Source organism: Scylla paramamosain, chromosome 17 (genome assembly GCF_035594125.1).
Source record: "Scylla paramamosain isolate STU-SP2022 chromosome 17, ASM3559412v1, whole genome shotgun sequence".
Lineage (NCBI taxonomy): Eukaryota > Metazoa > Arthropoda > Malacostraca > Decapoda > Portunidae > Scylla > Scylla paramamosain.
Genome location: NC_087167.1, coordinates 7065001 through 7092768, shown reverse-complemented (window position 1 = coordinate 7092768; position 27768 = coordinate 7065001). Strand labels below are relative to the sequence as shown.

Below are 27768 nucleotides of genomic sequence, written 5' to 3'. Positions count from 1 at the left end.
AGTAAATGAATGCACCGAGTAAATAAATGAATGAGTGTAGGGAATGAATGAATACAATGACAAGATAATTGAAATGAACGACAAAAATAAATAAAGTGAGCGAGAGGAAAGAGTCAGAGAGTGAGAGTGAAAATGAGTGAACGTGTATAGGTAGGAAGTGTGCGTGGGAGTGAATGAGCGTGGTGGTGCTTGGAGAGAGCATGGCGGCGAGGAGGGAAGAGGAGAGAACTGAAGGAGGGGGGAGTGCGGGCGTGGGAGTGGCGGTGCGTAAAGAAAGGATGCGTGGGCGGCAGTGGGAAGAGAGAGAGAGAGCACACATTTCCCCCTCTCCCCCAACCCTCCCCACAGAACGCCCCGCCCCCATGGTATTGCACTCGGTTCACTGGTGTGTGTGTGTGTGTGTGTGTGTGTGTGTGGGTGGGTGAGGTGGTGTCCTACTGTATTGCCAGGCCCTGTGTTTCTCGCCTGCCTCTGCCGCCCCTCTGTGCCTGCCGCGTCCCCCAGGCCTCGTGAGCCCAACGTACTGCCCGTCTGTCTGCCTGCCCGCTTGCCTGCCTGCTGCCTGCCTGCTTGACTGCCTGTCTGTCTGTCTGACTGCCTGCTTGACCGCCGCGCTCCCACGCCTGCCAGCTTAGCGCACTAGTCAAAGAAGTTGTGATTTTCTTGACTTTACATAAAACTCCAAAACCTCTTTCCTTCCATTCCCTTTTTCTGAGGCTCCCTGATATCCCCTTATCACGTCCCAGCCCGAGAGCTTCCTTCTGACACACACACACACACACACACACACACACACACACACACACACACACACACACACACACACACACACACAAGAGCACCGCGTTGTGTATTCCGTCTCCTCCTCGCGGGAGGCCCCATCCGACGTGCTGCTACTCTCGCGTGGCAGGCCTGCAGGCTGGGCACGGGCCTCGCCTCGTAGTATTCCCGCCGCCACGCCCCGCCTTGCACGCCTCACCGCCACCGACTGATGAAGTAAAAGTTGTGAAGAAGCGAAGAGGAACAGTGTCACCCAGCCGCCGTGCCAGTGTCCTTCCCCCGGGCAGCTGCTGCACGTCTTGCATGGCGCGACGCTCCCCGGCACTGCAGCTGTACCGTGCCTGGAGATGGTGGCCCTGCCTGCACCACAAGGCTGCCTAACACCTGCCGCAGCCTCTCCCAGCCTTCCTTAAGCCGCTGGGCCCTGACACGCCGCCAGCCGATGGGCGTGACAGCCTGCCTCCCCACTGCCTCCTCTCCCCGCCTGGCCGCGGCTTCAAGGAGGGCGGCAGCACGAGGGACAAAACAAAGGAGAGGCTTGGGAGGCGCGGGGAGGAAGGGAGGAGGGACGTGAGGCAGTACATACCTACAAGGTGAGGAGCAGCGGCCGTCCGGGAGCGGAGGGAGGGAGGGAGGGGGGTCGGAAGGGAAGCCAGAGGAGCACATTTATACATTTACTCTTTAATCTCCTGACAAAAATCCTCTTTACCTCTGCCTCTTTACTCTGTATTACGAAAAATAGAGGAGGACAAGGAGGAAAAAGAGGAGGAAGAGGAGGAATACCAAGGAGGACGAGAAAAGAGGCTCCCTCCATCCTTCCTCACTCCCTTCACGATCTATTGTCTACTTCCCTCACCTACACAAAAGGGGACATCTCTCTCTCTCTCTCTCTCTCTCTCTCTCTCTCTCTCTCTCTCTCTCTCTCTCTCTCTCTCTCTCTCTCTCTGTTACGTGACACAGGACACTGCCGGAAGAAAGCTTTTCCCCCGTGTGTCGGATAATAGGCCCTCAGAGCAGGAGGAGGAGGAGGAGGAGGAGGAGGAGGAGGAGGAGGAGGAGGAGGAGGAGGAGGACAAGGAGGAGGAGGAGGACGAGGAGGAGGACAAAAAGAAGAGCAGGAAGATAAAGAAAATGGTAAAAATAGATGATGAGCACGAGGGTGAGATGGACACACAGCCTGGAGGGTTTCACAAGGAGTTACCTGTTTGAGTGGAGTGCTGCGCTGTTCATCACGAGTGTCTTTAGTACTCATATGGGGACAGGACATAAACGTAAGACGACTCCTCTCAGCTGTTCCTCCTGCACACCGCCACACCACGGCGCGTCACCTGAAAACAACAAGAATCGTGGAGATATTCACAACATATCAAGAATTAAAGAGAGTTTTTGTATTGGAGCAGACTCAGTAATCAGGTTGTCAGTGTCGAGTGAATACGAGGTTTTAAAATACGTAGGAATAGATCAATTTATGAATAAGAATGGTGTTTGGATACAGGTTGGTATGTTTAATGCATGATATGTGTAGGCCTACTGTCTCCTTACAGCTTGCCCTATTTTTTTTTCTTATGTTCTTGTCTTGCCTCTAAATGTTATATGGCAGTATAACACTTGTTTCTTCATTGCAGTAACCCTGCACTGCTTCACTGACCAACAATGTAACTACAGACACTGAAAAGTCTTAGCTACTCAGTCACTCTTAACTTCACTACAATAGCCTGGATTACTTTATAGACCGAACATGTAACTAGAGGCACTGAAAAGTTTTACCTACTACATCAATCCTTTTTTGTTACTTCATTTCGGTAATCTGGAATACTTTACTGACTGAAAATGTAACAAGAGACACTGAAAAGTTTCAACTACTTAATCATTCCATTTTTGCATCATTACAGCAACTCTAGATTGTTTTAATAACCAAAAAATATAGGTAACGATGCAAAAAGGCTCCAACTATTTAATCACTCCTTTAATTGCCAGTGTTGTCTCGATATTATGCTCTAAACTTGCACAGACCATTTTACCGAGCTTGAAGAAAGTCTACGGCAGTCAAAGGCTTTAACTTAATAATCTTCCGGTTATTTTCTTTCATATCTACCTTTTGCCTTTGATGAATATTTTCCTGGCTGCTGCACGCACTGTCCACGCTGGCAGGTTATTCCCAAGAGTGACGCCACGAGTTAAAAGTAAGACAGCGCTAGGAAAATAACCTGCCGACGCCCATGCTACGAGTCTTTGGTTCCTTGAATGCGTCATTGTTGCTCCCCGTCACGGTGGTCGGGTAGCGGAGGCTGGCAGGAATAGCAGGAGAGAGAGGAGTGAATGAGAGGAGTAGGAATGGAGATATAGAAAGTGAGGAGGAGCATTAGTGAGGAAAAGTAAATAGGTAAGATATGATGGAGGTTGGAAGAAGAGAGACAGAAAGAAGATAAAAAGATGGGTTGATGAAAGAGAGAAAGCAGCAACTCTAAGATAAAAGAAGAGATTAATGAATAAATACTGTTCACATAATTGTTACTGAGCTATGTTTTGTAATGATTTAGTTTTAAAAATCCTAAGTTTATTGAAGATTTTGATCATGCTTATAGTGTTCCTAAGTATTATTCTATCCTCTAGGCTAAGAAACTAGAAAATACGACACGTGAACCTTTCTTCGTATTATTCTGTACTCTGAACTAAGAAACAAAAAACCAAGCCTTTCTTTTGTATTTGGGATGTTTCGTGGCTCGTTATCGTCCAGCCATGAAAACAAAGACCTGGTCAGGGGTTGAGGGCAGGGCTTGCCTCTTTCCTTTCCGCATTTTCCTACAAGTCATCAGTCCTTCGTCACCTTCCTTCCCTTTCAAGTACCTTTCCGTCCTTCACATGAATCATAACCAGAACTGAGCCGCGTGTTTAAGGCTGAGACTCACCAGGAAGTTGTTCGGTGACTGGCACACGCATGGCAGCCAACATACCAAACTCCGCCTGCAAGATAGATTTGTCTCGGCTGGAACTTGCGAGGAGTAAATACAAACATGACAATACCTCCTCCTGAGTCTGTCACTGCTGGCTCTCAAGCTGTCCAGGCCCTTTCACATGCTTCACGCCATCCAGCCCTTGAAGTCCTCACTCTTCACTTCCGCTCCTTCCACGCCCTTGCTCTTAACCTCCTCCACGCCTCACGCAAGATGCAATATATCGTTGTATAAAGACTGGACTGAAGCTGAGGTGAAGTGTGAGACAGTCAGCCCACCTTCTGCACCATTATCAGTTACTGCACTTATCAGATAATTCAGTACAAGTAACGGCACGTACAGTCACCTGCAGTAAATCCTGTGCCACTGTTGGTCCATATATTCAGTAACGACGTGTGTTACCTTTTACCTGACGAAGGCTGCTGTTCTGCTGTGATTGGTTGACCCTTTAGCTGCCAATGACATAATGATACCTGTTTATTGGGGCACTCTATTCGGCTTTAGATATATAAAACTGCAGGTACTTAGGGATTTTAATTAGTCCATCACTCCTTTCCTGTCAGTGATGTCTTGGGAAAACATACTACAACTTTCTAGATAAATTTATTAAAACTCAAGGAAAAGGGTTAAACTTCCTCAAAATTAACCTTAAGCTCCACCCACTTGACCTGCCCACCTGATCCATACCCTGTCCTCTCCCACGATCAAAGCTTGTACTGCTGTGGTGTTCCGAAAGGTCTTGTTTTGCTTAGGTTTTTTTTTCTTTTCTTTTTCCTTTTTTTTCTGTTTTTTTCTTTTTTTTCTTTTAATACTTTCGCTTTTATTTTAGTTCTCGCTAATGTCAAAGTTGGTAGTTATTATTTCTTGTAAAGGTCTGTTTTTACTCTCTTTCTCGCTGTCCACTGCTCATCCCCATTAGCGTCTTTATAATTTCGCTCTTAGGATTGCCGAATGTCACTCTGTCAACAATCCCCTGATAGTTCGTTCTTTTCCAATGCGATTTCTTTACCAAATATTTCAGTGTCATCAGTTTCTTGCTTTCCACTTCCACCATTCCAACTTGCGTGAATTGGACTCGTTAGGTGATAAGCACTAAGCCAGTCATTGAGCGTGTGGGCAAAGCTATGTGCAGTGAAATTTGATCCACTAAAAAAAGAATAGATCACACAAATCATTAAGTTCATATTTCTTCCCACATTTTCAGTATATAATTTCATTTTACTCTGTTTCCTGAATTTATTTATTTTTTTTTTTGTATTGGTGGTCATAACAGAACACTCTCCACTTATTCGCGTTCATACAGTTTATCTTTGTTCTCTCTCTCTCTCTCTCTCTCTCTCTCTCTCTCTCTCTCTCTCTCTCTCTCTCTCTCTCTCACGCTCACGCTCAAACACTCCAATTCCCACAATTTTTCAAGGGTTTCGTGAGCGTCCTTTTATACTAGCAGCATCCCTCCTATTTTTCTATATCCTTCCTGTCACCTCGCTCCCACTCGTCCTCATCAGCTCACTCCGCCACACCAGGCCACCGCACTCTGCCATCACCACAACTCATCCCCTCCCCCTTTCTGGACGCTGCAAAGTTTCCATATATAGACTTTTATTACCCCACGCTATCCGTCCTGCTCACACCACAGACGCCTCGCGGATATTATTCATTTTCACTGTTTGGGTTGTACGTTTATTTGGTCTCATGTTGTGTCCAGGTCCTACTTCTATCGGGGTTTGTACTGTTATGTTGTTCTCTAAGGTCTTGTTTTGTTTAGGTATTTGTTTGTGTTTCATTTCGTCATAACCTTCGTTTTACTCCACCTTTTTTTTCTTCTAATATTTTCGTCGTCATTTATGTCTCGTTAATGTCAAAGTGGTAGTTATTATTATGGTTAAGAGGGGTCCTGATAGAGGTCTTTAAGTGGTATAAGGGTTATAACTAGGGGGACGTAAGCAAAATTTTCAGGATCAGCAATCAGAATAGAACAAAAAATAACGGGTTCAAGCTTGAAAAAAAAAAAAAAGGTTCAAGAAAGAGACAGGGAGGAATTGGTTCTCAGATAGAGTGGTTGATGAATGGAACGAACTCAGTAATCAGGTTGTTAGTGGCGAGTCATTGGGGAGCTTTAAAAGAAGATTAGACAAATTTATGGATGGGGATGATAGGTGGAAATAAGCAGGTATGTTTCATGCAGGGACTGTCACGTGTAGGTGTGATGGCTTCTTGCAGCTTCCCTTATTTTCTTATTTTCTTATGTTCTTTTCCGAAAGGTCTTCTTTTTTTTTTTTGTGCTTCCTCTCATCGTTTCTTAATACAATGCTCTCATTCTTAGTTCATGTCTCGCTAATGTCAAAGGTAGTGGTTATTTTTTTGTTTTCCCTCTAAGGTCTGATTTTACTTTGTTTCTCGCTGTCCTTTCTCTCATCAAAGCCCCGTTTTTTGTTTCTTTGCTCCTTTACCCCTTCTTTAAATATTCTGTTTCTAGTCTTCGTTTTCTTATTCCACGTCCAGGTGTTGCTAGTATGAAAGATCCAGTTATCATACACCATCCTGAGAGAGTGACATAACTGGGAGGTATAAATCAGCTGATGTATGTTCGGCCGTCACTGCCCCACGCGTGTGATGTATGCATGTACGTATGAATATCTGTATGCATGATCATCTCCACCTTTGGGAAGAATGCCTGAATTTCTTCATATTATTGGTTCGATTCTCCGTGATGTTTATGAGCTCAGACACTGCAGGCTGAAGATTGGCCGAAGAATAACCTGCTGTTCGCTGTCTCCTCATTACACTTCTTTGCCTTTCAGTAAACAGGGAGTGGATGAACCTTGCTGGTCGACGGACTGAAGGTTATTGCCAGCCGCAGCAATGAGTGTTTTTTCCCATTGAGTAGTTTCGAGTACAGGTTATTTGGGCTGATTGGCTTAATAGCGTGGAGGTCATTTTTGTATAGCCAGGATCAATAGCCAATGAATCTGCCGCCCTCGCTTCCACTGAGCTTGGCGTTTTCCCGCAATATTAAGTCTTTTGATACTCTAATTATGACCCCTCTGTTAGGTTCAGTGCCAGTCTTTACAGTTTAACAGTGAAAAATACTACGTGTGTCCCTAGACCTATCGTGGCAGGGAATGCAAAATCTGAGCGAGTAAAGGACATCAACAGACAGGAGATAAAGTCATGTTTGGAGTCTGTTAACTTCCCGCACGCTGATAGTCTTATAATAAACCTTCTGCTATATTCACTAAGTTTATCAGAATTCTACTGGAAGACTAAGCATTGAGGGAAATTCGTGCTGGATAAGCGAGGATCTCAAGAAACCACTCAAGTCCCCCAGTGGAGTTAGTTATTTCCGTTGTTCTGTAATTAGGACATATTAAAGAGATGTTTCCTTTGGGTCTCCGCGGTCCTGCCCCATGGCCGCATCTCAGGGACAACTCTTAATCCCAGGAGCTTCGTGGCCACCGCTATCTCGGCAACCTCGATGAGTCAGGTAATTCTTGAGGCTCTCCAAACAGTATCAAGAAGCGGCACGTCAGACTGATCCCAAACGGTACACTCGATAGCATAAGTCAAGCTCGTGGTGTATACGATTCGCTCTCCCGTAGTGTAATATGGAGAGATGAGAAGTGTAATGTACAGAGATAGGAAGTAAAGGAAGTGTGACGTTGAGAAATAAGTGTGACATAGAGGGAGATAGGAAGTATAATTAGTGTACCGTAAAGAGATAAGAAGTGCGGTATAGAGAAGTAAAAAGCAGTGTAACATAGAGAGATAAGAACAAATGTGGCGTAGAGAGATAAAAAAATAAAATCACACGTCAGAAGACATACTAAAGTTGAGGATTTTATGACAACAACAGAAAAATAAAGTTAGTATGGCGGACTCGTCATGACCTGAACAGATAATACAACAGATGTAGTACAATTACTTCCTGCAGTACTATGAATGGCACCTACTTGTTTGCATTCAAGATATTCGTACCATTAGAGGATAATATCGACTTTCCGACTGCATTTCCACAATCAAATGACAAAAATTAATTTCTACTTATTCATCCACTGCAATTATGTCAACATTTCCTTTATTTTAACAAAGAATAGGTGATGTTGTAAAGCCTCAAAAATATATGTAGTACTGAATGAACTAATTAACTCTTTCTCTGCGATATCCAACAATCCACAGCACTAAAAGCAATGCATGGAATCTCTACGAGCATCTACAAGAAAGAAAATAATAAAAAAAAGATATATTTTGCAAATTCTAGTCAGTACAGTGTTTGGAGGTGACTGTAGAACAAGAGAAGATGTCTCAAAGTGGTTAGTGATTAACGAATGATGCACCAATATCAGTGAAAGGGTTAAGAGCAACAGAAAGACAAACCGGAGATAGTTAGGAAGGTGGAAAGCGAGGCGGACATGAAACTAGATGAAGAAAAAGAATAGAGCATGTTATCTTTGAGCGACCTGAAATAGAGGTACAGGAGAGAAAGATAGAAAGACAAAGACGAGTGCAAGAGGTCTCGGTGAATGTGGAAGAGGAGACGAGAAAGACAAAAAGGAGACGGTTTAAGAAAACAGGGCGGACATGAGACAAGATGAAGAAAAAGAATAGAGTATCATATCTTTGGCCAACCTGAAATAGACAAACAGGACATAGACAGAGACACGAATGAATGAGATCTGGAAACTGGAAACACTCTGGATAGATATGTACGTAGATCTTGAGTAGTAGTAGTAGTAGTAGTAGTAGTAGTAGTAGTAGTAGGAGTAAGAGGAGAAGCCTTTGTCCTACTGTAGAGTAATAGAGAAAGAGAGTGCTGGTGGTGGTGGTGGTGGTGGTGGTGGTAGCGGCGATACCTATGAGCGAGTGTTGCACCATTCCCAGCCATTGTTATTACTCAGCTCAGTCCACAATCCACACTGATTCTGAAACACGTCATTAGTAACAGTAACGATGTATTTTTTCCGCTTCCCTCACAGCCTCGCACGAAGATAATGATGAGGAGGAAGGAAGGAAGGAAGGAAGGAAGGAAGGAAGGAAGGGAGGAGTGAAAGAGGAGGAAGGACGAGGAAGAGGAAGGAAGGAAGGAAGGGAAAGAGGGTGATGTTCCCAGGAGAGGTGGAGGACGAGTCTTGAGTGTGGTGGAAGGGAAAAGTGTGGAAGAGAAAAGAAAGAAGGGGGTGAGAGAGAGAGAGAGAGAGAGAGAGAGAGAGAGAGAGAGAGAGAGAGAGAGAGAGAGAGAGAGAGAGAGAGAGAGAGAGAGAGAGAGAGAGAGAGGAATACGTAAGGAAAAGAGAATGAAGATCAAGGGACGCAAGGAGTGAAAATTCCTCGTAAATTCCTGATACAATGCATATCACGTCCCCAAGAGAGAGAGAGAGAGAGAGAGAGAGAGAGAGAGAGAGAGAGAGAGAGAGAGAGAGTGAGAGAGAGAGAGAGAGAGAGAGAGAGAGAGAGAGAGAGAGAGAAAGAAAGGCAGACAGACAAGTAGGTAGACACGCTGGCAGACAGGCAGACAGACAGACAAATAGAATGACAGACAGACAGACAAGTGGGCAGACATGCTGGTAGACTGGCAGGCAGAGACAAACAGACAGACAGACAGACAAATAGACAGACAGATATTCGAGAGAGAGAGAGAGAGAGAGAGAGAGAGAGAGAGAGAGAGAGAGAGAGAGAGAGAGAGAGAGAGAGAGAGAGAGAGAGAGAGAGAGAGAGAGAGAGAGAGAGAGAGAGAGAGAGAATAAATATATATTGGACTGGAATCTGGAATCGTCTGGAATATTTCGGGAATGATCCGTTTCCAGGAATCGAAGGGATGGAGGGGTGAGGAGAACCTTCACGGATTCCTGAGAGGTGGAGGCAAAAATCCCTCTTCCCCTCCATCACTTCCTCCTCCTCGCGTGTGATCTGTGATAGGAGGAGGATGAAGAAGAGGAATAAGAGGAAGAAGAGGAAGAGGTGGATATGTAGGTGAAGATCATGGACGTGGAGGAGGAGGAGGAGGAGGAGGAGGAGGAAGTGTATATGTAGGTGATCATGGACGTAGTGGAGGAGGAGGAGGAGGAAGAGGAGGAGGAGGAGGTAGAAAAATATGGTGGAAGAAGTGGGCGAAGAAAGGAATGGATACTTGCAGGAGGGGAAGAGAAGAAAGAAAAAGATAAAAGAAAAAAAGACAGGAAAGAAGAGGAATTTGAAATGGTAAAGAAAACTGGAGGAGGAGGAGGAGGAAGAGGAGGAGGAGGAGGGAAAGTTCTGTATCTAAAGTGGTCTTCAGTCTTCCTTCTTCTTCCCTTTGTTTCTTCTCCAACATCTTCCTCTTCTTCATCCTCCGATCAGCACTGACTTGCTCATTATCCTCCTCTTCCTCTTCCTCCTCCTACTGTTATTCCTTCTGTTCTTCCCTTCCTCATCCCTCTCCTTAATCCTTTCTTTTTCAAGCCTTCCAATCTCTTCCTTAACGCTCCCTTACTCTCATCTCCTTCCTCTTTTCTTATTCTTTATTTTCCTTCTCGTTATCCTCCTCCTCACATAACACGGGAGAGGCTTAAGAAACACTACAAAAAATAGAAGTGGACGGGAAAAGAAAGAAAGAAACGAAGTCACTGGAAGAAAACAACTTGGCACTAAATTTCGCAAAATACGAGACAAGAGGCGGAAGGGGGACCGCGGCAGGGTGGACTCTCCGCTCACGTCACCTATGTAAACACACGCCACTCAGCTGTTGCAGTTCCTTCGCCCCAGATTTATTTTTTTCCTCTCTTTCTTCTTCTCCTTTCTCCTTCCTCCTTCTCTGTCGACCTTTCGTTTTCTCGTGGATTACTTCCCCACTTTCCAATCTCTCTCTCTCTCTCTCTCTCTCTCTCTCTCTCTCTCTCTCTCTCTCTGGCAGCCTCCCTCCTCTGCTGCCGTGCAATCTCAGTGTGCCCGGGTTAGTTTACACACTTTGTTGAGTTTGTGACCCTCTCCTCCAGCGTCCCTGCTCCTCCTCTCCCCGCTCTCCTACCTCTCCCCTTGCACTCTCACTCGTCCTTCACCGTGCGTCTACCTACACTTCCCATCACACTTTCTCAACTCACGAGAGGATAAATTTGTAATCCTGCCAAACATAGTAAGATTTCTCTCTCTCTCTCTCTCTCTCTCTCTCTCTCTCTCTCTCTCTCTCTCTCTCTCTCTCTCTTGGTAGGTACTCACTAAAACACGCCAATTCAGTACTTTTTATTACTTTTGGACGAAGGAGTCGAGAATTCTGAATTTCTATATAGTTCAATGTACGTAGAAACCTTCTCTCTCTCTCTCTCTCTCTCTCTCTCTCTCTCTCTCTCTCTCTCTCTCTCTCTCTCTCTCTCTCTCTGGCTCCTTCAGGGTGTCAGGTCAACTCCCGCTACACAAGTTCAGGGCCCCAGGGACAGGTCGCCTCCTCCCGCCACGCACTTAGCCATGCGAGGATCTAACTCTTGCTCCGCGACTCTCTCTCTTTCATTTCCGCCTCTGCTCGCACTTTTAGCATACTCTCTCTCTCTCTCTCTCTCTCTCTCTCTCTCTCTCTCTCTCTCTCTCTCTCTCTCTCTCTCTCCTTGGCGTGTATCCCTGACATTCTCCACATCTTCCTTGCGCCCTTCACGTCTCCTCCTCCTCCTTCTCCTCCTTATCTTCGTCTTCCTCTTGCTCTTCCTCCTTCTCCTCCTTGTCTTCCTCCTTCTTCCTCCTCGTCTTCCTCCTCCTCCTCCTCCTCCTCCTCCTCCTCCTCCTCCTCCTCCTCCTCGAAACTCTACCCACGCCTCACTCTCACCTCCGTACAGCAGACACACCAGGTTTCTCTCTCTCTAACACTACGATACCACTTTCATTCTTTCCTTCTCCTCCTCCTCCTCCTCCTCCTCCTCCTCCTCTTCTCTCTCTCCGAACTAAATACTTAAAACAACAGATTCACAAACATAACGTGAACTCCTCTGAAAATAGCTCGAGATTGTTTCCGCCTCTCTCTCTCTCTCTCTCTCTCTCTCTCTCTCTCTCTCTCTCTCTCTCTCTCTCTCTCTCTCTCTCTGTTTCCTTCCTTCCTTCTCTCTTTCCTTCATCACCCAAGCAAGATAAGAAAGAGAATCATGGTCATATGTGTTTTGTGGACAAATATATGTACTCTATCACACACACACACACACACACACACACACACACAGTCTGTCTCTCTGATACCAACAATGACTCTCTCTCTCTCTCTCTCTCTCTCTCTTACAGCAGCAAGACAATACCTCCTTTAAGATTGTCTGTCTCTCTTACACAACGAACAGAGAGCCCTTGTGTCTGGTAATGCCTTGCAAGATTAACTTTTCACCAACGATACTAGAGAAACGCAGCCCGCCTGGGATACACTGCTATGTTATGGGTGCCTCCCTCCCTCCTTCCTTCGACTTGTATGGAATGTTATGCTTTTGTTTATTCCAGGAACGGTTGTGTTTCTGTAACTTGTGGAAGATTGTTATTATTGTTTTTTTATTTTTTTTGGTTTGTCAAGGAAATACGGTTTTTGTTTGTTTAGTTTGTCATGAAAATGCTATTAATGTTTGTTCGTCTTATCGAGAAAATGCTGTTATTGTTTGTTCAACTTGTCAAGAAAATGCTGTTATTGTTTGTTCAACCTGTCAAGAAAATGCTGTTATTGTTTTTTTTTTAGTTTATCAAGAAAATGTTATTGTTTGTTCATCTTGTCGAGAAAATGCCGTTTTTTGTTTGTTCAGCTTGCTAACAAAATGCTGTTTTCTTTGTTCAGCTTATCAAGAAAATCATGTTCTGTTTGTTCAGCTTGTCGAGAAAATGCTGTTATTGTTTCTTCAGCTCGTAAAGAAAATGCTTTTTTGTTTCTTCATCTTCTCGAAAAAACAGTGCATTCCTTCCTCAACTTGTCAGGAAAATACTGTTTTGTTTCTTTAATTTATCAAGAAAATAATGTTTTGTCCTCTCAACTTGTCAATAAAGCACTATTACAATACTTGAAAGAAAATGTTAATGTCGCCTTAGTCTGTCACGAAAACAGCTATTAACGCCTCTTCACTATAACCTCCCAAGAGAACACTACTACTTTAAGACACTATTAAATTCTCTGCATTACCAACTCAACTCTTTGTCTCATCATCACATATAACTACCATAACTGTTAACCACTTCCCACTACACCACCTGACTATCACCACACCAGCAATACACGCAGCAAGCCTCGTATTGTGGAAAGCAGCGTTCTGAAGCCTCCCCGCCAAACTGTACTGGATGGATGCCCTTGGGTTTGGTTCCCCCTTAACTGTTATATTTTGGATCAGGCTGGTGCTCTCTCTCTCTCTCTCTCTCTCTCTCTCTCTCTCTCTCTCTCTCTCTCTCTCTCTCTCTCTCTCTCTGGCTTTCCTCTGTTTATGTTTTCATTCGCCTTATTTCACTACCTTTTTCTTCATTTTATTGGCCATTCTTTCTCTTATCATCGGTTCTTCTTACCTATTGATTCCTCTCTCTCTCTCTCTCTCTCTCTCTCTCTCTCTCTCTGCTAAGATGAACGCCCGTACCAGCAACAAGTGCAGAGCTAACCTAACCTGACCTGCATCATTCGCATCTCCTTCACTCACTCCCCTCTTAATGAGATGCACCGAACGAAAAAAAGGTATAATTATTGTCTTTATTTGCTGTCATCCATTGGCCTAATTTATGCAGAGGTATACAAATAACAATTACACAGCTTACCGTCACTTCCAGCACACACACACACACACACACACACACACACACACATACACGAGCCACTGCTGCTGAAATAAATTAGTGTCAATGGCTGTTTCTCCGCATATCCCTTAATACCTTAATACCTTTAAATACCTGTTAATATTCTACCTTTTCAAGCAAGAGTGTAATCCCGTGCAGAGTTGTAACAGCATTCTCAGCTCCACTCTGCTGGTGCTGCTGCTGCTGCTATCTATCCACGCAGGGCAGGGAATTAACTGGTACATTCACTCCTCTATCCCCAAGAGTGCGTGAAAGCAGGGCAGAGGTATAATATCTTCTTAATTGCTTTTACTGCTGTTTTGTCAATGAGGAAAATAAATGCAGCATCACCAAGCCTCATGTTGGAAAAGTTTGAGATTTTCCTTCCGTATCTTACTTGCACAATGCTGTTTTTTATGGAGCAGCTGTGGCGTTTGGGAAAATTTGTATGTGTGTGGGGTCTCTCTCTCTCTCTCTCGTATGTGTGTGTGTGTGTGTGTGTGTGTGGGCAGAAATTACCCATATCCCGCCCAAAGCCCAGTTCGCCTTCCCGCACATCCACGGCCCGGCAAACGCCCTCCGCTCAGCCCTCACGGTGGCGCGGCGTGCATGCAGTGACCGCCCTAAGCCTCGTCGCGCCGCACTGAATAATCCCATGCACTCAACTCACCGCGAGGCTGCAACTGAGGTGATGACCAACACACACACACACACACACACACACACACACACACACACACACACACACGCACGCACGCAGAATAACTGTTGACATGCACAGCTGAACACTACATACATACATACATACATACATACTATACGGTGATGGTTTCTTCAATACGGAGGAACGAAGCATTGCCCAAACCTCTGCTCGTCTGCTGGTGACAATACGACACTTGTCACTTCATTGCAATAGCCTTGGTTGATTTTACTATGACAAAATACCATAAGCTAATACTAATACTAATACTAAGAGGTTTGAACTAATAGACTATTCACTCCATTAGGCAGTCAGTGTTACGCGTCTTTCAAAACACGTAATACCCAAAATATAAACATTATTCTGATCAGACCGAGAAGACATCACAATTTTTTTTTTGCAGACAGTGGTACATACGCTTCCTTCAAAAATACTCATAAATTTTCCAGCACAACATTCTATCAAGACCTGAGAGAAGCCATCGTTCATGATTTTTGCAGTACGTGTCTTTTTTTTTTCTTCACCTTTCTCCTCTCTCAGCTCAATTTCAACATTTTTTTTTTCACATTTCTTCACTCTATCTCCTTCCTCTGTCTCCCTGGCGTGCCTCTGAAACTTTCATCACAACAATCTATTGACAGTGAAGAGAAGCAAGCCCCCATTCATCCAGTGTTACTAACGTGTCTTTCAAAACACTCTATTACGACTGAAGAACCATCATCCACTCTCTTCTTCTTCTTCTTCTTTTGCTATCAGTGTTACGTATCTTTCTAAATCACTCTTTTACACAACAACTTTCTAATACTAACGAAAAGCTATAGCGATAAGTTGATAAGCAAGAGAGACGCCAATGTAACAGAGTCGAGGCTGGAAGTTAAGTCTTATCTGCCAAGCATTCACCAGCCATCACGTTTGTAAGGAGACTCAGCTGCTCAGACGACGTGGTAAGCTTGAGAGGAAGGACGAAATACAGTGGGAGTGAATGTGGAAGTTTACTCTGTTTATGTAGTAACCAATCTATCTAGTTCTCTTTTACCAACCTAATCATGTACCAGTCCTAATCCTTCTGTACCCACCGAGTCCTTCCTTCTGTTCCAATCAATTCCTTCCTTCTGTACCAAGTCCTTCCTTCTGTACCAGCCTAGTACTGTATCACTCTAGTCCTTCCTTCTGTACTAGCCTAGTCATCCTGTACTAACCTACGTAGCTTCCGTACCTACCCCAGGTCCCAGCCAGCCTCAGCAAACCCTCTCTTTCCCTCCCTCCCTCCCTCCCATCCCTCTCATTAACCCGCGTCCTTTGCTGCACAGTACATCAACACAAGCAAACAGGTTAGATATTAGTACAATGCCTCTCTATAGAGAGAGAGAGAGAGAGAGAGAGAGAGAGAGAGAGGAGAGAGAGAGAGAGAGAGAGAGAGAGAGAGAGGTAAAGTATAAGTTAATCAAGAAATGTGTGTCTGGTCTCCCTCTAACATCAACTGTTCATGTAGCGACGCGCGGAATCCCTGAGCTTAATTAAATTGTTACAGCAGCAGACAGCGAGTTCATAAACGATTACGACACGTGGGAAAAGATGAGCAGCGCCGCCCCCCCTCCCCCCTTTATCAGCCCTCCCCCCCTCCTCACCCATCCACCCTCTGCCCTTTCTTTTTCATTAAGCTGCTTTATTTGTTTATTTATTTACTTATTTATTTGGGTGGGGGGGTGGCAAATTTGTTTTCTTCTTTTTTTTTTATTTTTAGAATGTTTATTGTTCTCATTATCATCATTAGCTGCTGTTGCCCAGATTACTGCTGGACAAATGCTGGTGCTGATTTCTCTCTCTCTTTCTCTCTCTCTCTCTCTCTCTCTCTCTCTCTCTCTCTCTCTCTCTCTCTCTCTCTCTCTCTCTCTCTCTCTCTCTGCCCAGTTTCCATATTCCTTCACCTTCACTCTCAGGTCAATTTCCGCATTTCTTCGCATTTCTTCACTCTGTCTTCTTCTTCTGTCTCCCCGGCGTGCCTCATCTTCCCGTCGCGGTGCTGTCGCCCTGAATGTCTGTCTGTCTCGCGCGGTAATCTCACGCACAACTTGACATTCTCGTCCGCAGATTCCATTCCGTGCGCTCATCGGAATTTCTGCTTCACGTTCATGGACTCCGCATGCACTCCTTGTTCAATAGTCTGTATATGTGTTGTGCTGTTTCTATTTACCTATTTTCTTTTCAGTTATTTATCTATTTTCTTTTAAGGGGGAGCAAAGGAGAACAAAGATCAGCAGGTATGGTGGTGGTGGTTGTTGGTGGTAAGCTATTCTGTTTCATCTAAAGTACGTAAGGGTTGTAGGATAGTAAAGGCGAAAGGCTTCTCACCACACACTGACTTGCGGCTTTTGTTTGATTGCGTAATGTGCTATTATGTATTAATGTTCACAGCTATTGTTTTTTTTTTTTCTTTAAGAGTTTAGGGTAAGTTTTTGCGATTATCTAAGGTTGTTGTCCGAAATTTCGCTCACAGAACACTGTTGCCACTTCCTTCTTTCACAGAGGAGTTTTGTCTGTTGATTCGCAAACCTCATCGATTCTTGTTCATATTTGTCCCTCAGCCATTTCTTAAAGACTTTTCGGAAGCAGTTTTGCGGTGGTTTGTTGAAGGAAAGGAACACAAATGAACACAATGAAAAAAATAAATCATATATATAGTTGATGTTGAATCGTTTCCTCTATTAATTTTCAAACGCAAGAATATTTGCCCACATTTTCATTCAGAAACATTTCTTAACGACTTTTGTAAGTTGTTTTGTAATTATTTGATGTGCTTATCTCTGCGATTTCACTCACCAGAACACAGTTATCACCGCCTGCCTGAACGTAGCCCTTCTCTCTGAATTCTCAAACTAATGTATTCTCCATATTCGCCTCCAGAACAGTTTCAAAGGTAACGTAACAGCTTTACGATTCTGCTATCTTATTCACCTGAGCACTGTCTTCTCCGTATTTTTAACACAATTTTCTCGCTGAATCCTCAAACTCAAGGATATTTTTTCTTTCCCACATTTGTCGTAGGAACCAATTCTTAGCAGTTTTCCCGGCGTTACTTCTGCAATAGTTTGTTGTGCTTCTCTGCGATTCCATTCACCAGAACATTGTTTACTTTGTCAACTTCGACTTTAAACGTCCTCTCAGCATTTGTAAACTCATGGATTCATCTTCACATTAATCTTCAGAACATATTTTTAAAGTCTATAGAGAACAGTTCTGCAATTTTTTTTTTTTCAGAGGTCATTCACCAGAACACACTTACCACCATTTGTTCTATCTTAATCGTTCTCACTGAATTCGTAAACTCGAGAATTCTTCCCTTTAGTCTTCGGCACATTTCTTCAAATTTTTGGAGAAACAGTTCAGTAATAATTTCTTGTACTGTTACCACCATTTCCTTTACTAATCGTTCGCTCTAGATCCTCATACTCTTTCATTCATAGTCTCATCGCCAGAACAATTTTTAAAGACGCCTCGAAACAGTTCAGCAATCGTATATTATGGCCCTCTCTCGATTTCCTTCACCAGAACACTATTACAACCACTTTCATCTTAATTGTTCTCTCTGAATTCGTAAACTCGTAGATCCTTCTCTACATTCATCTCCAGAACAATTTTAAAGATCCGGCGGACACAGTTCTGCTATAGTATATTATTCCTCTCTCCAATTTAATTCACTAGTATATCCTTTCTTCCATTTACCTCAACTTAATCTTTCCCTCTATGAATTCTCGAAGTCCTCAACGCCAGCAAGGCAGAGGGACTGTTTTAGGCAAATCTTATCCTCCTGTCCAATCCCTTTCTTTAGTGGGATGTTTTTCACGTTCCTTGCGCCACTTCATGGGTGCTTACGCCGCGCAGAGCCTCTAATGCCTCCACGCCTGCTCCTACCAAACCTTCCGTCGTATTGTTAGTATTGCTGCTTACTTCGGTTATTGTAGCCTGTAAACTCCTTCATAAAAGTGTATGTCCCCCTGTTTTATACCAATTGAGCTTTTTATATGTCTACCAATTTAGTTATCTGTTTATCTGTCTATTTATTTATCTATTTATCAATCCATTCATTTATCCATATAGCTATCCCTCCAGTTATCTGTCTCTGTTTCTATTCCTCCGTCTCTCTCTCTCTCTCTCTCTCTCTCTCTCTCTCTCTCTCTCTCTCTCTCTCTCTCTCTCTCTCTCTCTGCCTCCTGTCAACACCAGCAGCATTTTAAGGCACGGGATCGTCGACGTTCGGTGTTGCCAAAGCCATCATGCAAACAAAAGCGGATCGGCAAGGTGTGAGTGTTTCTAATGACAACACTCAGCGCCGGGAGGAAAGTGCTATGCCCTCCCTGGCCAGCCCTGCACGCGTGACCCCAGCTCTCCTTCCCTCCCCGCTCGCCTTCCCTCGCCTCCTCCTCCTCCTCCTCCTCCTCCTCCTTGGTAATCAATGGAATGTGTAATAACTTGTGATAACTTTGTAAACTACACAAAAGAAACTTACTGGAGCAAAGTTTTCCGTAATTTATGTCACCTTTCTTACGAATCACTGTAAAGAGAGATTTTCTTCCCCCCAAGTTCGCGGCACAATGGTCCCCACGCACAGAATTTACCGGATTTATTCAGCACAGAAGACCTCTGCTGATCAGGTCACCGTCGGCTGTGGCTGTGGCGTCTGCACTGCTTCTGTGTGTGTGTGTGTGTGTGTGTGTGTGTGTGTGTGTGTGTGTGTGTGTGTGTGTGTGTGTGTGTGTGTGTGATATTTCTAGCTGTGGTCAGTAAATCATCTATATCTGTCTATCTACCCATCTATCTGTATCAGAGAGAGAGAGAGAGAGAGAGAGAGAGAGAGAGAGAGAGAGAGAGAGAGAGAGAGAGAGAGAGAGAGAGAGAGAGAGAGAGAGAGAGAGAGATTACACCGATAAATTTTGTATAGGTTCAATATTGACCAGGAATCCTACTCAGCTGACACCATAACGTGCTCCTCTGCGGCAGCTCAAGTCTTTCCTACGGGATGTACTTTTCTTTTTTTTTTTTTTTTTCACTCTTCACTCAGAATCCGGCAACGTAAAATAAGACGTCTCCTGCCAGGTGCAGCGTATCACACGTGTAGATCTCATCACACATACTGTAAATTTTTATTCCATTTCAGTGAACCCCTCAACATGGTTTTCGTCGGTATTGTCACTGGACGAGTAAACTGCACAATGTAAACGCTCCCCCACAAAGTCTCCTTCGTCCAGTGATAATTCTCATTCCTATTTCTTGCTTCCTTTTTCTTCCCTTGATTATAACTCTCTCTCTCTCTCTCTCTCTCTCTCTCTCTCTCTCTCTCTCTCTCTCTCTCTCTCTCTCTCTCTCTCTCTCTCTCTCTCTCTCTCTCCAGTGGATGGTCACAAGTGTCGTGGCCACTGCACTGCGTCGCCTCACTCTTCCTTGGACAGTCACCAGCAGCAGGAAGGAGAGAGCAGCGTCCACCGCGCCTCTTTTCCTTCCCTGTCGCCGTGCCACCACACGCCGCGTCGCCCCCGTCACGCGCTGGCGTGTTGAGTTTATCGGGTGAAGTGTTGGCAGTGTTTACTGGCTGGCTCTTGAAGGCTGTGGACAGGTGACTCTTGAAGGCTGTGGACAGGTTACGTCATCGCTAGAACACAATTACGCGGGAGTTCCTTTCTTTGTACAAATCTGCTGCTGTGGAGTTGTATTGTGTTGCACTGAAGTTATGGCATCGCTGGCGTGTCTGTCATGGCGTGGTGCTGCGTCTCTCGCGTGAAGGAGTGACGAGCGTGCGTCTGTAATCACTGGAAGGCAAAGCCTTGGCCTCTGTGTCTCGCGCCAGTTCAGCGCCACGTCACCAGAGGTCGCAGCCAGGTGCTGGGTGAGGAGGTGGGCAGGGCTGATTCCAAGTCCTGCACCAGGTTGCCCAGCGTGGCCTACCCCGACTTGGGACGTGGGAAGTGGATAACTCAATACATTTTAAGAGTAAACTGTCACCATCCCAACTCTCTTTCGTTCATTTACTTCATTCCAAATATTTTTTTTTACCAATTATAAACATTCTTTCTCTTTCTCTCTCTCTCTCTCTCTCTCTCTCTCTCTCTCTCTCTCTCTCTCTCTCTCTCTCTCTCTCTCTCTCTGTGTGTGTGTGTGTGTGTGTGTGTGTGTGTGTGTGTGTGTGTGTGTGTGTGGACCATACTTTATACTTGAGATTATATATGTTAAAATTTTATGGTCAATAAAATTATCTATCTATCTGTCTATCTATTAGTGTGTGTGTGTGTGTGTGTGTGTGTGTGTGTGTGTGTGTGTGTGTGTGTGTGTGTGTGTGTGTGTGTGTGTGTGTGTGTGTGTGTGTGTGTGTGTTTGTGTGTGGCGAAAGAGGAGGGGGTTTATCCACAAATCTGGTTATTTTGCTCTAATCCTCGCATAAAATTGTGTTGCCGGCGCAGGTCAGAACCACCTGCCTCGCCCATGCCGCTTATCAGGCGTGCGGGGCGAGCACAAGTGACGCAAGTGTCTCTCTCGTCAGTGTAAAGCCTCTGCTCTCCTCCACTTACATATTATTCTGTTTGTTTATTCATATTCAGTTATTCTGGGTAAGAGGAAGCTATTTCATCACTCGTGCGGTGCGACGCCAACTATTTCTGGCTTTTGTGTGGAAATGCTCACATTCACACGGCGCTCTCTCTCTCTCTCTCTCTCTCTCTCTCTCTCTCTCTCTCTCTCTCTCTCTCTCTCTCTCTTACAGGTCAGTGGAATATATTACCGGAAGAAGTCATGCGTTTTAAAAATGTAAAAAATAATAAAAAAAATAAAAATGTCCAGTTATAAAAAAGAAAAATGTGATAGAGCATTAAAAGATAATCCTGTAAAAATACCGTTACTCACAGATGAGACCAATTACGTAAAGGAACACACACACACACACACACACACACACACGTACTACAGCAGGATAGCTAATCTTCCTCCCTTGCTGGAGTGTAATATTCCAATTCCTCTCCTTGCAGGTTTGTACGTTTTCCAAGCTCGACAGACCGGGACCGCAGCTTGAAGGGACGCCCGCTGAGCTGCACCGCCCTGCTGGAGACTCGAGCCCTTGATTGTGAGACACGCGCTAACCACACCATCGTCAGGCTCACGTAAATTGCGCTGAGTGAAAACATACCCGTATTTCAATCAGATTATTTCCATCCAGACGCCTTTCTTTAAGCGGGAGATGAAGGGAAGGACGGGAGGACGGGCGTTTCCAAAGAGTTACCGTGAACGGATTCAAATCAGTCTCCGGATTGATTCAAATTCTCATTCCTTTGACTACTAATGACAATATGACGCCTGTTATTTGAGTAACTGTATTTGGTTTTACTGAACAAGAAATAAAACTATGTGGACTAAATGGTTTCAAGTACTCAATTATTCGTTTTGGTAACAGTTATGTCTTTCAAAATTACACTCTGAACTTGCGTACAACCTTCTATTCATAACCTTGTATTAAGCCTGGCGAGAAGGCACACCACTGATGGAATTAAATACTTTACTTTGTCTTGTGCAATTTGGACTTAAACTTTTCGTCTTAGATCTTAAAATTACTGTCTTAAATGACGACCACGGTAATTATTTGAGTGCTAATGAAAAGAGTAACACTTCTTACTTCATTTTTGTCATCCTGTATAGTCAATCTCACAGAATTAAAACAAAACTAAAATCACTCATGTTTAAAATCACTCAAGTTTGCTGTCAGTGGTGCCTCTGGATATCATACTCTAGACCTCGACCTGATCATTTTACTTACCCTAAAGGAAACCTATTTCCGCCAAAGGGCTAAACCAGGTCACCACCAAGGCTAAGGGTGCACGCTCCAGAGTCAAGTGAAGAGGCGGTGCGTCTTGAAAGTACCCTGCCACACTAAACGCCATTTAATTAAGCTTAAGCATAAGCCACAACAGTCACAGGGTTAAGTTAAGTAGATAGGGACCAACGCTGAGGCTGTGCAATTCAGTATTAAAAGTAAAGGAGCTTGTAATGAATGTTTCCTGCCTCACCAGACACTCGAGGTAACAGTTGCTCCGTGCCTCGCCTGAATGAGATGACGTTCTTTCTTATTATTATTTTGCAAGAGGAGCGCTAGCCAAGGCAACACACCTGGGAGAAAAAAGGCCATTGAAGGTGCCAGTCCCTTAAGAATACAGTCCGAAAACACGTCCAAAATTACATTGCGGTGCATGCCTGGAAAAAAACACACTCCACAAAGCCGCTTATTTATTTATTTTTTGAAAAGTATAATTTTAGTTCAAATGAAAAATAAATAAATAAATAAATAAAACTTCACCTCGAATTAATGAAAAACAATGCGCCGAGACATTACCGATGCAAATTGAATCAAGTTGTTAAGCGCAAACAAACATTAAAGGAAAAAAAAAAAAAAGAACATGGCACTCGTACACAGAGCGGCTGCTGCGAGAGAAACTGTTTGAACTCAAGTGCAGAGACGCGAAGAGCACCTCCCCCCACCACAACACTGCCCAATACTGCCCCGACTCCCCGCACCACACCCAGAGGCACCCCGCCACCTCACACACTACCACTGCACCACTCCCCAACACTGCAACTACACCATCACTCCCCACACACTACCCCTGCACCTCTCCCCAACGCCCAGACGCCCTTCACCAATTCACACACTTCCCTTTCCCCACTCCCCAGCACTGTGACTACACCACAACATCACTCAAACATTTCTCAACGTTCCTGCAACACTCCCCAACACCCCACAACACACTCCAACATCCTAACACCGCATAAAACTTCCCAGCACCCCGTAAGACACCCAAACAACCCACAATACTCCCCCAACACCCGCAAACGCAGCTCAACGCCACAAGACACCCTACAAAACACTTAAAATCCCACTAAACACACCCATAATATCTCCCCAACTTCCCAAAGCACACACAACACACGCGACAACACACGCACACACAGCTAACTAACCCCAACACACTAACACTCATCAACACCCCAACAATACCACCTCACAAACAACCCTTACACCCAACACGAGTCTCCAACCTTCCTTAACCCCCCCACCAACACACTACACCCCTCCAGCACTCCAGCACTCCAGCACCTCCTCCTCCACGGCCTCAGCGACACCTATCCAATCTTTCCCGAGCAGCGGGTCATCGCACCACGCATTTCCCGCCCTCTGATCCAACGCGGCACTTTGCAGACGAAGAGGCGGTCAGGGACTAGGAGCAGGGACACTGGGAGAGGGCGAAGAGGGAGCGTGGTGGAGGGAATAGAGGAGGGAGCGTGAAGAGAAGCGGGGCGAGGGAGCGTGGAGGCAGAGGGAATAGGAACGTGAGAAAGGGTAAGAGGGATTTGGAGGCTGGGAAAAGGGGAACAAGGTTTAGAAGAGGAAGCAAGGGAAGGTAGAACAGGTGGTGGTGGAGGTGTAGGGAAGGGGGAAGGGGGAAGGGGCGCTGGAAGGGAAGGGAAGGGGGTGGAATGGAAGGGGAGAAAGAGGAAAGGAGGGGAGGCAGGAAGGGAGGGAAGGAGGAAAAAAAGGAATCTGTGTAGGAGTGCAACGTGAGAGAAGGCAGTCTTTTTTTCACACACACACACACACACACACACACACACACACACACACACACACATACGTTGGGTTTGCTGTGCTTCTCCAGATGTTAGTGAAAGAATGGGAAGGTGTTTGCGTGCGTGTTTGTCTGTCGTTCTCTCTCTCTCTCTCTCTCTCTCTCTCTCTCTCTCTCTCTCTCTCTCTCTCTCTCTCTCTCTCTCTCTCTCTCTCTCTCGTGCCGTGCTTGACATTTTGTTTCTTTCTCCATTTTTTTATTCCATTCCGAGGCTTAAATTTTACTTCCTGTGTAGATACGTTTTTTAATTGTTTTTCTTTCTTTCACTTTGATCTCCTTTTCATCAATTTATCACGTTATTTATTTATTTACACACCTGCGTTTTACCCTTCTTTTTTTTTCATTTCTGTATATTTTTTTCTATATATTACTATTTCTGTTATATTTATTAATTTATCCGGAGAATATTAACAGACGCCACGCATCTTAAAGAGAGAGAGAGAGAGAGAGAGAGAGAGAGAGAGAGAGAGAGAGAGAGAGAGAGAGAGAGAGAGAGAGAGAGAGAGAGAGAGAGAGAGAGAGAGAGAGAGAGAGAGAGAGAGAGAGAGAGAGAAAGAAAACGATATGTGCCGCCATAACACATGCAAGGGAAGTCATAAATGTTTCTCAACTTGAAAAACGAACAAACCAGAATACTGAAAACGAAACCAAACACACTAAAACCGAGATATTTTTCCACCAGGCCTCGAAACCATTGCAAAGAGCATTTCTTAACTCAATCCACCGCCACTTGCCAACCTCCCAACATAACACAGCCTGGCTACGTAATAAATATTTCTCAACTTAAAAAAAAGAGAGAAAAAAAAATGAAGCGAGACCAAAATGTTGAAAACGAAATAAAACCGATTAAAAATTGAGCCTTCTTTCCCCCAGGTCCCGAAACTCAATTGTAAAGGAGATTTCAAAGTAGACCTAACCTCCTAGATGTAACTCCCTAACATCTACACACACAAGATGGGATGTTCTCAGTTAAGTCAAGGTTTACATCACAGCTTCGTAGCATCATGAGGCAGTGAAGGGACCTCTAAACTCAATCTGATACCACTTAATCACCTAACACAACACAGACAAGGGACGTAATAAATGGTTCTCAATTTTAAAAGCGGAATGTTGAAAGAGCAACAAAAAAAAAAAAAACACTAAGGCCTGAAACTTAATTACAGAGCTCATTTCTACCTAACCCAGCCTAACCTAACCTAGCACAAATTTGCAAAGGACCAATTTATTAAGCTAAGCAGATACCGCAGGAGTCTCAAAGGCGCAGCGGTGGATGGGAATGTTCTAAACTCTGTCTAAATTCACTTCACAACTTCATATCATTGGGCAGTGAAGGGAGTCTCAAAGTGAAGCCTAACGCCACTAATCATCCTGGTGTGGTGAAGAACTTTTCTGGACTAACTCAAGAACATTTACGTACTGACTCATACACTCTTAACTTGAGGCAGCGATGAAGAAAATTTAGGCACAAAATCTAATGTCACTTCATCACTTGAATTTGAGTGTGGGCAAAGACAGTGTACATCCTAAACTAAATCAAATGCTACTCAAGTGCTTCGTAACGTCTTAATTGAGATAACGATGAACATTTCCAGTCATCTAGCGTGACTTCATAACCTTACAACATCACAGTGCAGAGATGGATACTTCTAAATGAAACTTGACGCTACTTAATTCCCCCACTGTGCTGAAGAATTTTTCTAAACTAAACCTAATGTCATTTAATTATCTGAAACTTTCCTAAACTACATCTAACACCTGACATCCACCTGACAGCATCAAATCATAGCACAGTGAAGGCATTTTACAAACTACATCTAACACCTTTCAGTAAACATCGTCAAAGTCTGTTCACTCCCAGCTTGCAATAGTAGGCTGAAAGGCTTCTGTCATATTAACCCTGCCTCGAGCCACCCCACCATCCAATCAGAGGTGACGATACAAAAGCACCTTAAGCAAACTAGGAATTAATTGACCTTTGTAGAAACCGTACGATACACAACCCGGATTTAGAAACCCTTGAGGTGCTCTTCAAGACTTTCCCAAAGTCACACACGGATTATCACAGCCGTTTCTTTCTCTCTCTCTCTCTCTCTCTCTCTCTCTCTCTCTCTCTCTCTCTCTCTCTCTCTCTCTCTCTCTCTCTCTCTCTCTCTCTCTCTCTTACTGACGTCCCTATATTCTTCACTACAATATAAACTCGGTGATTTAGCGGCGTTATGCTTCATTTAGAGACTTCCTTCACAGTCCAATGATATGAAATTGTAGTTTAGAGCATCGTATCTCAACTACATCTGTGAGAAAATAGAGAGGCTAGGAATATTAGGAGTGCCAGGAATGTTAGAATGTTAGGAATGTTAGATTAGGAATGTTATATTAGGAATGTTAGGAGGTTAGGAACTAGAATTATAAAATACACTCCTGAAAATCTAAATTACTTCCAGTACAGCGTATTAAACTTGGTCGAAAAACAAAAACAAAAAAAAACATGATGGTTAGGAAGTAAACAGGAGTAAACTTAGACAGGTAAAGTGAGATTAATGTCAAAAAAGAAGCAGGAATCTTGTCAAACTATCACTAGAATCATGAAAACACCCAAGAAATCTGAATCACTTCCACCAGAGCCTGTTGAGCGTTGGTGAAATAAGATGCCGAGGTGTTAGAAAGTAAACATGAGTAAATTTAAACAGGTAAGGTAAAAACTAACGTCAGATAGAATGCAGGAAACTTCTTAAACCATCACTAGAATAGGGAAAAAAAAAAAAACATGCTTCTGAAGACCTCAATTATACTTCCACGAGAGTCAAAATAAGATGAAGTGCTAAATACATAGGCAGAAAGACAACAGGAATCAAATTTATTAGACAAGCAAGGAAATATTAATGCCAGACAGCCAAGGTCGACCGAGTGTAGGAGTGGAGTCTCATTACACTAACAAATTATTCATCAGTTTTAATATATTCTTATAATCTAATTATTATTTTTTATTCATTTATTTATTTTTTTTCACGTGTCGTATCAAAACCCAACATTTATTTATTTATTTATTTATTTTACATGGCACGGTATTTTATATAATTATCATATATATTTAAATCTCCCTTGACTTTTCTTTTTTCTTTTTACTCTTAATCGCTGCCTACGCCTCTCTCTCTCTCTCTCTCTCTCTCTCTCTCTCTCTCTCTCTCTCTCTCTCTCTCTCTCTCTCTCTCTCTCTCTCCCGGCAAGTTTATGAGTCTGTGTAGTGCTCTCGTGTGTAGCTGCTGAGAGAGAGAGAGAGAGAGAGAGAGAGAGAGAGAGAGAGAGAGAGAGAGAGAGAGAGAGAGAGAGAGAGAGAGAGAGAGAGAGAGAGAGAGAGAGAGAGAGAGAGAGAGGATGAAGATTAAGGTGCAAGGGAGAAAAGGAATGTGAAGGAAAAGAGGAGGAGGAGGGGAAAGGGAAGGAAAGGAAAGAGACAGAAGAGGAGTGAAGTGGAGGAAGAGGAAAGGTGGGAAAGATATAAACGAAGAAGAAAGAGACAGGAAGGAAATAGAAGGAAAGTGGAGGAATAGAGAAAGACGAAAAGAAATAGGAGGAAAAAGTGAAAAGAGGAGATGAGAGGTAGACAAAAGTGGAAAAAAAGAGAAAAAGGAGAGGAACAATTATCACAAATAAAGAAGGAACGAAAAAAGGGAAAGGAGAAAAACAGAAGAGGAAGGAGGAAAAAACGAAAATGAGGAAGAAATAGGAAATAGTAAGTGACGGTAAAGAGGAGAAGAGATGGAAGAAAGAAAGCAGAGGAAAGAAAAGAAATAAAAGGGGAGAGAATGAGAGAGAGGAATGGGAAAGAGGGGAAAAGGGACGGGGAAGAGAGAGAGAGAGAGAGAGAGAGAGAGAGAGAGAGAGAGAGAGAGAGAGAGAGAGAGAGAGAGAGAGAGAGAGAGAGAGAGAGAATTTTGTT

The 27768-nt window shown here is 44.0% G+C and overlaps 1 long non-coding RNA gene across 2 annotated transcripts in view; it reads right to left on the bottom strand.

The window, feature by feature from the left end:
• LOC135108399 (uncharacterized) overlaps positions 1 to 27768 on the bottom strand; it is a 329608-nt gene that overhangs the window by 179304 nt on the left and 122536 nt on the right. For both annotated transcript variants that reach the window (XR_010272248.1, XR_010272246.1), the window contains one exon: positions 1982 to 2108. This is a non-coding gene — a long non-coding RNA (uncharacterized LOC135108399). The remainder of the gene's footprint in view (positions 1 to 1981; positions 2109 to 27768) is intronic.